Source organism: Cupressus sempervirens, chromosome 4 (assembly GCF_028749045.1).
Source record: "Cupressus sempervirens isolate cs-2001-9-10 chromosome 4, ASM2874904v1, whole genome shotgun sequence".
NCBI lineage: Eukaryota > Viridiplantae > Streptophyta > Pinopsida > Cupressales > Cupressaceae > Cupressus > Cupressus sempervirens.
In genome coordinates, this window is record NC_143121.1 from 145,810,340 (window position 1) to 145,820,830 (window position 10,491).

The following is a 10,491-nucleotide window of genomic DNA, read 5'->3' on the forward strand; positions in this document are numbered from 1 at the left end:
AAAGAGATAGAGAATGTTGGAGATTTTTGTGTAAGAGGTTTATGGTCATAAAAAAAAATGTGTTGAAAAGCCAAAATTAGTTTTGGATGATGATGTTATTGTTGATAATGATAATGATCAGCTAGCTAATGGTTTTATTTCAAGATCACCAATCCCACCAAGAAACCCTTCACCAATCCCAAGAGAAAGTCCATCCTCAAGTCCTACAAGAAAGGTAAGAAGATTGAGTGATATCTATGAGAGGTGTCAAAATCAAGCACATGAAGAAGATCCAATAGGTGAGACAGTAAATTTTGCATTACTTGCTAAAGCTGATTTTGAGCCATCATGTTTTGAAGATGCATGAGCTAATGAGGTTTGGATGCAAGCAATGAATGAAGAGATTCATTCCATTCATAGGAATGAGACATGGGAGTTTGTAGATCTTCCACATAAGAAGAAGAAGATTGGCACAAAATGGTTCTACAAGAGCAAGTAAAATAGTGATGGCAGAGTTGAAAGACACAAAGCAAGATTGGTTGCTAAAGGTTTTACTCAAAAGTATGGCATTGCTTATGAAGAAACTTTTGCACCAATAGCAAGACAAGAAACTATTAGGATGCTAATCTCTCTTATAGCTCAAAAGAAATAGAGTATTCATCACATGGATGTGAAAAGTGCCTTCTTGAATGGGTACTTGAAGAAGAGGTATATGTGGGATAGCCACAAGTTTTTGAGATTCAAGGCAAAGAAGATCATGTGTACAAGTTGAAGAAGGCTTTGTATGGCCTCAAGCAAGCACCATGTCCATGGTATGCAAGAATTGATGGATATTTTCAGTAGAATGGCTTCCAAAGAAGTAAAAGTGAACCTACACTTTACTACAAATAAGAAGGTAATGATATTCTCATTGTGAGTTTGTATATTGATGATTATATATATATAGGTAGTAGTTGAAAGATGAAAGATAAATTTAAAGTTGCTATGATGAATGAGTTTGAGATGAAAGATTTAGGTCTCATGAAGTATTTTCTTGGCATGGAGATTTATCAAGGTAAAGATGAAATTTTTACTTTTCAAGAAAAGTATGCGAAAGATATCTTTAAAAGATTTGATATGGCTGATTATAAACCTCTTTCCACTCCAATTGCTCATGGAGTTGCATTAGGTAGAGATTAAGGTGCTGAAATTATTAATGAGACATTATACAAGAGCATTGTGGGGAGTTTCATGTTTTTAACTGACACAAGGCCTAATTTTTCTTGTTCTATTTTATTGGTTTCAAGGTATATGGAAAATCCATCAGAGGAACATATGAAGGCAGCCAAGAGAATTTTGAGGTATGTGAAAAGTAGAGTAGATTTTGGCATTCACTATTCTTCTAATAAGTTTAAGCTTGTTGGCTTTGATGATTCAGATTGGGGAGGTAGTTTGGATGACTAAAAATCTACATCTAGTAACTGTTTTTCTTTGGGTTTTGGTTTAATCACATGGAGTTCAAAGAAATAAAGTATGGTTGCTCTCTCTTCTATAGAAGTAGACTATGTTGCGGTCACTTTAGCTGGCACATAATCTTAATGGCTTAGAAAGCTTGTTGAAGACATTGGAGATATACAGGTTCAACCTACTATGATCTTTTATAACAATACAAGTGCCATTAAATTGGCCAAGAATCCAGTTCATCACTACCAAACTAAGCATAGATTTGATACAAATAAAGCAATTGAGTTGAAGTACATCAACACAAAGGAGAAAATCACAAACATCTTCACAAAAGCAGTTGCAAAAGATCAATTTGTGGCTTTGAGGGATCAGATAGTAAGTCCTCTCAGCATCAAGGGGGAGTATATAGAAGATATTTGATGCTGCAATCAAAGTCTTCTTAAAGAGAAAACTCCAGTTCCAATGCTGTTCATAGCAATTAAAATTAGAGGTTTCATGCATAATTGTTAGATTGCATGGTTATCAACATTCTTTTCTAGTCTTTTAGTAGTCTTTTATATTACTAAATTTTCTCTTTAGTAAGGCACACAATCATGCTAAAAGCACTCTATACAACTTTAGATCTATATTTTGTTCTATGTGTTAGGGAGTAGTTTTAACAATTTCCTTCTGGAATAAATGTATTGGTTGAATAGTAATTGTTGTTGAAATAGAATATCAATATTTCTCTGTAGTAAAATAGAGCCTCCCCTATTCTGAATATTACTTTTTTTAATTGTGTTTTTGTTGTTCTCTAAGTCCTACACTCTCACCCATTGCTATTCCTAAGCTTGTAAACTCTAAATTCCAATGGGCTATCCTACTAATCTCCCTCTTCAAATAACCCAAAATGAACTATAGAAGAAAAATAAGAGCTCAAAGTTTCCTACTTCACTTTTGTATCTTATTGCACTATGGCCATTAAGTATCCAATGTCATTAAAATGAAGTAAACAACCTATTATTGTAAAATATTGATTAAAATATGTCTTTCTAACCAACCATTTAGAACACATGAAATATATTTTTTAATTCTTCAAAACTTATAAATCTCACTCATTTGGTTGCGAGAATAGGAATAGCTATTTTGGAATAGAAAATGGGGCTATGTATTCCTGTTATTTTTTTGGTTCAGCCAATATTTGATGGGGAATATGTGGACCCCAAAATTTATATTTTCTAAAATAAATAAAAGTGGAATAGGAATAAGTATTCCAATAACACATATTTGAGTGGAATTGCAAAACTTCATTTTTCGGCCAAAATTGGAATTTGTATTCCTATTTTACTTCATATTCCAATTCTAATTTGGTGAATCCAAATGAAGAATTCCAGATTTTAAGAATTTACATATCCTATTCCGCTTGTATTCCTATTACCAAATGGGCCCTAAGGGGCTACTATGCTTTTGAAACTGCAAATGAACACACATTATCTAAACCTGTAGTTCAAAGATATCATATTTACATATCAAAAAACTCTAAAAGGGAGGTGATTTTACTAGAGCCCTTTGACAATATTTAGTTTGAAGCACAAACAACCACCAATGGGATGTAAGAGTTCATTTTGTTACATAGGCATAGCTAGCAGGCATAAGAAACTATCAAAAATTATTGTGTCATTGTGGCATTTAGGCACAAAATAATCATAAGAAAATATTATGGTAGACTTTGAGAGTGACATCCTTACATGTAATCGATTGACAACAACATCTAGACATGAATGAAGATAGTAACTAGATTATTATATAATATAGTGGAAGTAATTAAATTTTAAGGTGGTAACTTAATTTTACACAACAATAGAGGTCTTCCTTCAAAATATATAAATAAAATTATTGAACTATTGATGGTGATGCACAATCAGGAAAAAGTTTGTACTAGATGTTCAGGTTAATTTTAAGTATTTAGAAATTTTAAATTGGGGTCTAATTTCAACATTTCTTTTTATGTATTTGAAGGAAAATGAAATTGACAATAACAACTCCATGAGTAAATAAAAAAAAGATCTTCTACAACATAAGTTAATATAAAAAAAAATCTGCTACAACAGAGGATAGGGCAGAGAATAAGAATTCTTCATTTCTCAATAATCATTTGGGTACAATGTCTATGCTTATATAGAACTTGAGATAACTGTGAAATAAATAAATGTTAAGAGAATTCCTCCAAGTATATGGTAGTGGACAAAGTCTTCATTATTATTTGTGACAACACTAAACTTATACTCAACTACTGGCTAGAGAATAGGAAATGTTCATTATTGCAATTTGGCCATGTGTTTAACCATTGGAGATACTTTAGGAAATGTGTTAAAGACTCTTAACAAATCTGTAGTTCAATTTGAAGCAGTCTAGTGATTTGGCGATAGTGCTATTGATTATTCCAACACCCTACCTTTATTTCTACCACTAAATGTATCTTTAGGTGGGAGAAATTACAAAATCCAAATAACAATTTTCTAAAAAAAATGCTAAGTCTGATCAAGTAGGATGGGTCCCGACATTATGTCTTTTTAGGTACCCATTTATAATATTACTATCACTATGAAAAGTCCATTCCTCTTGTTATTATACTTTTGGGTTTTTAATTGGTTCACCCTTAACCTTTTAGGATTTCCCCCAACTAGGATTTCCCCAACTAGTGCAATAGCTCTTCTTTAGGGTTTTTCACCCAAACAAGTGGTTTTAGCTTACCACAAACCCTTCAACAAACTTTTAGGTTTTTCACCTAAACAAATGGTTTTGGATTACCACAAACCCTTCAAGGACTTAGCAAAAAATTTCATTTCAATGATGAACAAAATACTATCTTTAAGCTTTTCTCTTTTATAAAGTCTCACTTTTCATGGATGTCTTGGTAGATGATGATTTTGGTTTGCACAAACCATTTGCAATCCTTCTTGAGAGTTTACACTCACACTCGAACATTTGTATCTAAACAAACCTTTTATCATACTTGTGATATTTTTCCAACTTGATCCATAACTCCATCCAATGTCCATTTTGAAGCATTTCTCCATAGAATTATTTTTACACTCTTTGTTCCAACATGTCTTTTCATAATGACTCTTTAATCCACAAAGACTACATGGATGTAGATCCCAACACTTGTCTTTTGTGTGCCCTTTCTTGTTACAATTTGAACATTGCATATATTGTCTACATTGAACAAATTTGATTGAATCCATATAGTCATTTCTTTCATCTGTCATATATCCTAGTCCTTCATACTTTGGTCTCATTATTGGCTCAATAGGCTCTATAATTCCTTGTTAATGTTTTTCCAAACCTTTTCTTCATTTTATTCCATCCAACATTCTTATTATCACAACTGATAGTATTTGATGCCAATTTTCATATTCTTTATCACAAACAACCTCAATAGAGTCACACTTTTCTAGTGGTGAATTCAAATCATCTATACTACATGAAACATTGCATACTAATTTTTCTTTCACACATACATTTCTTTCAATGATAGATTGATTTAGTTCATCCTTTAATAAGTCATTTTCTTCTTTTACTTTCTCCATTTTCTCTTCTAATTCATCCTTTAACAAGTAATTCTCTTTTACTTTCTTCATTTTCTCCTCTAATTCGTCATTTCTTTTCTTAACATTATCCAACAACTTCAATTTTTTCTCTAGCTCACCATTTGCATCTATATAGTCATTAATTTGATTTAAAAAGTTGCATCTTTCTAGATTCATTTCATTTCTTAACTATGCAAGTTCTTGTTGCAAACAATTTTTCTCACAAACTAAGTCTCCATTTTCTTTTTTCACATTTATTAATCCTTCTTCTAAAATGTATAACTCAGAAATTAAATTTGCATTTTCCTTTAACACTCTTTTACCTTGCTTCTCCATTGCAATTAATCCACAAATAACACTTTCTTTGAATTAATCTAATGTTTTTATCACACTTCACAATCACAATGATAATTTAAAGTTTCCTCATCTATTCCTTTAAGAATTCAAAATATAAGATTATTGAACATCATCATCATCTTAACAATATCACACCAAACTCTATGATCTTTTCTCTACATTGATGAAATAGATAATTTAACCTTCAACAATCTCATTTTTCTCTTACTATAGCAATAGACAACATACCAACAACCAACTTCCCTTTTCTTGAGTAATCTTTAGACAACAGCTTTAGAAAACAAAAAAATCTATTCCATCACCCATCTTCTCTTTCCAAACACCCAAAGATTTCTTTGGTACTCAATCACATTATAACCTGCAAATAGAAAAAATTCACACAAAAAAATCGGCCACAACCCAAGTGTCAATAAAGCTCTAATACCATGAAGGAAAGGGAAAATGACAATAACAACACCATGAGTAAATAATAGAAAGATCTTCTACAACATAAGTTAATATAAAAGAAATTTGCTACAATAGATGATAGGGCAAAAAATAAGAATTCTTCATTTCTCAATAATCATTTGGGTACAATGTCTATGCTTATATAGAATTTGAGATAACTGTGAAATAAATGAATGTTAAGAGAATTCCTCCAAGTGTATGGTAGTGGACAAATTCTTCATTATTATTTGTGACAGAACTCAACTTATACTCAACTACTGGCTGGAGAATAGGAAATGTTCATTATTGCAATCTAGCCATGTGTTTAACCATTGGAGATATTTTAGGAAATGTATTAAAGGCTGTTAACAAATCTGTAGTTCAATTTGAAGCAGTCTAGTGATTTGGTGATAGTGGTATTGATTATTCCAACAATATTTAGGTATGTGAGTAAAAAGCTTAAAGGCAAGACTTCAATTTCTTGATATTCATATCTCTTTCTAGTGATTGCTGAACACTAACTAGCAAAAAAAAAAACATTTTCAAAGTGTTCCCAAAGAATCTATGTTTTCACCAATAGTCATTCATTAAAAATATCTGAACTTATTGTCTAATGTTATCATAGTTTGTATTAAATAATTCAATAGTAATATACAAATATAGCAATGACAGACCAAAAAAACTAAAATCTGATGGACTTCCTTTAATATTAAAGATTAGAAGTAAACCTAACCAAAAAAACATCTCTATTATTAGAAGCCCAACAATTATTGGAGAAATTCAACTAGTTATTTATATTTAAACAATGGAGAGATTCAATTAGGTATTTATATTTAAACAATAGAGCCCTAGAGACAAATTATTATATGGACAAATCATATCCTTTTATGACCACACGCTGATTGTTGGCTTTGATATTTTCCCAGACTTCACCACCCTGAGACAATTTCTCCGCGAACACACCATTGTAGTCTTTTCAAATGTTCTAATCTACCTGGAACCTTCCTCACGCTTGGACACTCGCATAAACACAATTTCTCCAAAATCACCATACCTCCTCCAAATCCAGAAATTCCTCTAAAACGGGGAAGTACTCAACATGCAAATACCGCAGCTTGGGAAACATGGACGCCTTTCCAAAAGTCTTTGGTATTTCTCTGTAGCTCTCATTACCCATTAATCTCAAGACTACCAAGTTAGACATTGATTCTAATTCTGGATAATTCCTAAAACTACAATTCAATAACGTTAGATGCTTCAGATCTGATAGCGCACAAACCCAATTCGGCACCTTAAAATTGGCCAGTTCAAGTCTTTGGAGTTCCATCAGAGCAATGAAGTTCTGTGGTAAATTTCATTCTGCTGAAGAGGAGCTTGATATAGACAAATGATGCATATTAAGTAACTGAGCAGGGGTTCCTTCTTCGATACACTTCGACTCCTGTTCATGCTGAACACACAAGCTTAGTTCTTGGAGGCAGTTTAATTTGGCCACATCCCCCAACTTTAGCAACCCATCTTCTTCAACAGAAAGCCTCAGAAGATTTGATCTGAATACCCTCAAAGACACCAGCTCTGATATTCCTTTGGGTATTTGATTCCCCAGCTGATTATAGAAATCTTTTATATTGAGATGCTCGAGAGATTTCATTTCATTTATCCTCTCTGGCAGCCTTTGCAGCTGTCTGCACCAAGATAGATCGAGCATGACAAGACTCAAAAACCTTCTCACATAGATTGGTACCTCTTTAATACTTGTCCATGACAAGTTTAATAGTTTGAGAAGCTTTTGGTTACCAATACATGGGGGCAAGGTGGAGATCTGAATACGGCTCACATCAAGAACCCTGAGCAATCTCATAGGGCTAAACAAGTTTGCCTCAAATTTTTGAATAGTATTATTGTAGAGTGATAGAGTGGGAAGAGTTCTTGGACAACAAACTATGCCTTTTGTAATGGCTTTATCATCTATCTCCTTTTTGGCCAGTAGAACTCTATGCCAAATATCACTTTTTGTTCTAGATGTCAAGACATCATTCACAGAAAATGTACATCTGTTCGATTTAGATATATCGATTGTGAGATCAAGCAGCAAGTCATGAATCTTGCAATACTTGATTAGATTCCAGTCCTCCCATACTTCAAGCAAGCACAGATTGGCTAACTTCTATAAATATTTCCAACCCAAATCCCAGTTATTTCCTCCTTGGGGAATGAGTCCTTCCGCTATACACAAATTTATGAGATACTCACAATGTATTTTCTCATCCTCGGGAAAGAAGGACAAATAAGAAAAACAAGGCTTTAGAGTTGCCGGAAGGGAGTCATAACTCAATCTCAGCATCTCTATGATGTGGTGATCAGGATTAATAACCTCTTCATGCTGATGCAACTCAAACTCTCTGAGTTGATGCAATTTAGTCATCCACTTTTTAATATCGGTGCACTCTGAGAGAGAAGCTCCCAATGTCTTCAGAGCCAAAGGTAATCTTCCGCATTCCTTTTCAACTTGCTGAGCTACTTCTTCAAGGTAATCTGGTGGCAGATTTTGGGGATAGTGTGAAAAGGCACAAGCACAAAACAACTGCGAAGTCTCTTTCTCTCATAAAAGCTCTATTTGGTAAGGTAAACCACCGAGCTTCTCACAAACTTCCATGCTTCTCGTTGTAACAAAGACTTTACATTGGGTATTACTGCCAATTGGAAGACCGAGGTTCGTAATTATGTTTTCTTCACCAGTTGCCCTCCAGACATCGTCGAGAACGATGTGAAATTCTTTTCTTTGTAGACCGGCATGAATCAGCTCTGCCGCTCGCTCCTCACTTACATCCTTCACTCTACCCTCTAAATCTCCCACATATGAAGCTAAATCACACTGTAATTTATGAAGAGAATATGACTGTGAAATGGGGAGCAAGATTGAAAGTTCATACCTTTCTTTGATCCTCTCAAAAAGATTTTGGAGGAGAAATGTCTTTCCTGCACCACCCATGCCAACCACGACAATGACTGGAACAGTGGATTCATCGATCGAGGAGATGAGATGTTGAAGCTTGGGCTCAATTGCCACAGGGTGCGAATCACCTGAGATGAGACTATTTCCCTTCCACGCTGCACTGCTTGATGGTTGTTCAGAGTTGGGTGGCAGTGGCACTAAGTCCCTGAAAAGCTTCAGCTGCTCTCCATCTTTCGTTATGGATCTGATTCGGTTTCTCACTTGTTGAATTCTTTTTCCCATTCTGTAACGAAAAATAATTTCATCTAGATTGCACAAACAAGAGTGATTTACACATCCATTAGAGCGAGCGACACACTCTTCCACAATGTCTTCTGCATCCCCGCAATGTCTCTAACGTTCTGCAGCCATTCTTTCACATCCTCGTCTTGCGTAGCAACTGCATCCGCATATCTCTGACCACTGCTTATTGTTCTGAACGTTTTTCTCAACCAGTCAATGTCTCGGGTGAAGTTGCAGACAAAGACTGCCTCTTCAGCGGCATGTTGGATTATAATCCCAGTAATCTTGCTAATAACACCTTCTGCAATTGCACCCGCCGTCCTTATTCTGTTATTAAGTATACAAAATTTGTAGGTAAAGGATCTCTTGAATTCGTACACACGCCAAATCGAAGTTGCTCAACAATGCGGCAAAGGAACTTCAAGTTTAGATCAGAAGGTCTATGCGAAAATAATCCTGGACCATTCAAGAGAAAAAAGTCTAGTTTCCGCGTGGAACGCGTTGAACAGTATGCAGTGCGTGATGAAATATTACAATGCATAACGTTTTCACATTTGTTTTAAACTTCTTAATTAAACCTGGAACACTGTGTTCGTAAGCGACTTCTTGAGCTGCCCTTATTTCCTTAATCCTTAGGAACTGAGATTTATATGAATAGTTCTACTTACTATTAATTTACTCCAATTTTTAAGTATTGAAGTTTCAGCAAATTAAAATTTCGTACAGACTGTTTGCTTGAGTTCTATGTAAAAAAGACCAATTTCGTGCGGTGCCTCAGTCTTAATCAATTGCAAATGAACATATGGGATATACAGATTCTTGAGCATGCTTCTTATGGAAAGAAAAAATAAAAGTTATCTCCAACAAGTGATCGTGAAATCAACTATTTGCAGGAAAAAAAAAAAAATTTACCGAAAAAAACTCAACCGGAAATACCCAAAGATAGTAATTTGCACCAAAAGCACCGCCTTCTGATTTCCTTATAAGGCTATAAAAGAAAAAAAGCATGTACCGTCTTTTTTTTTTTTTTTTTCTGAATAGTCCTTTTTTATTAATAATTAATATACTAAGAATACAATTAAAAAAAAAAGGGTCGGGGATACAAGATCACATGGCCAGCCAAAATCAAACACTATTCATAAAAAAAAACATAAATAGCAACCTCAGGTGGCCAAAGCAGTGCCTGCTAAGGGTGGTGGTTCATCACAATCAGGAAAACTCCAATCATCTTTAGGATTGGGGGCCGGGTTGGGGACAGTCCAATGATCGTCATTTGCAGCAAGATCAGTGGCAGCCTCTGCATCTTTGTACTGTCTTCTTTTAAATTATTGCAATTTGTTGTATTTTGCATAATTGATATTTTCTAGCTAATTACTTGTTTGAATTTTCGCAATTGGTAGACATGAATATCATATATTCTAAGATGCATGCTAAGTTTAAATGTCACTGCTTCTCATTTTGTAGAGAGAAAGTAAA

General features: G+C 34.2%; 1 pseudogene; it reads right to left on the reverse strand.

Moving 5' to 3' along the window:
* Positions 1–6,639: 6,639 nt before the first annotated feature.
* Positions 6,640–10,023, reverse strand: LOC149560376 (putative disease resistance protein At1g61300; annotated as a pseudogene).
* Between the last annotated feature and the right edge of the window lie 468 nt (positions 10,024–10,491).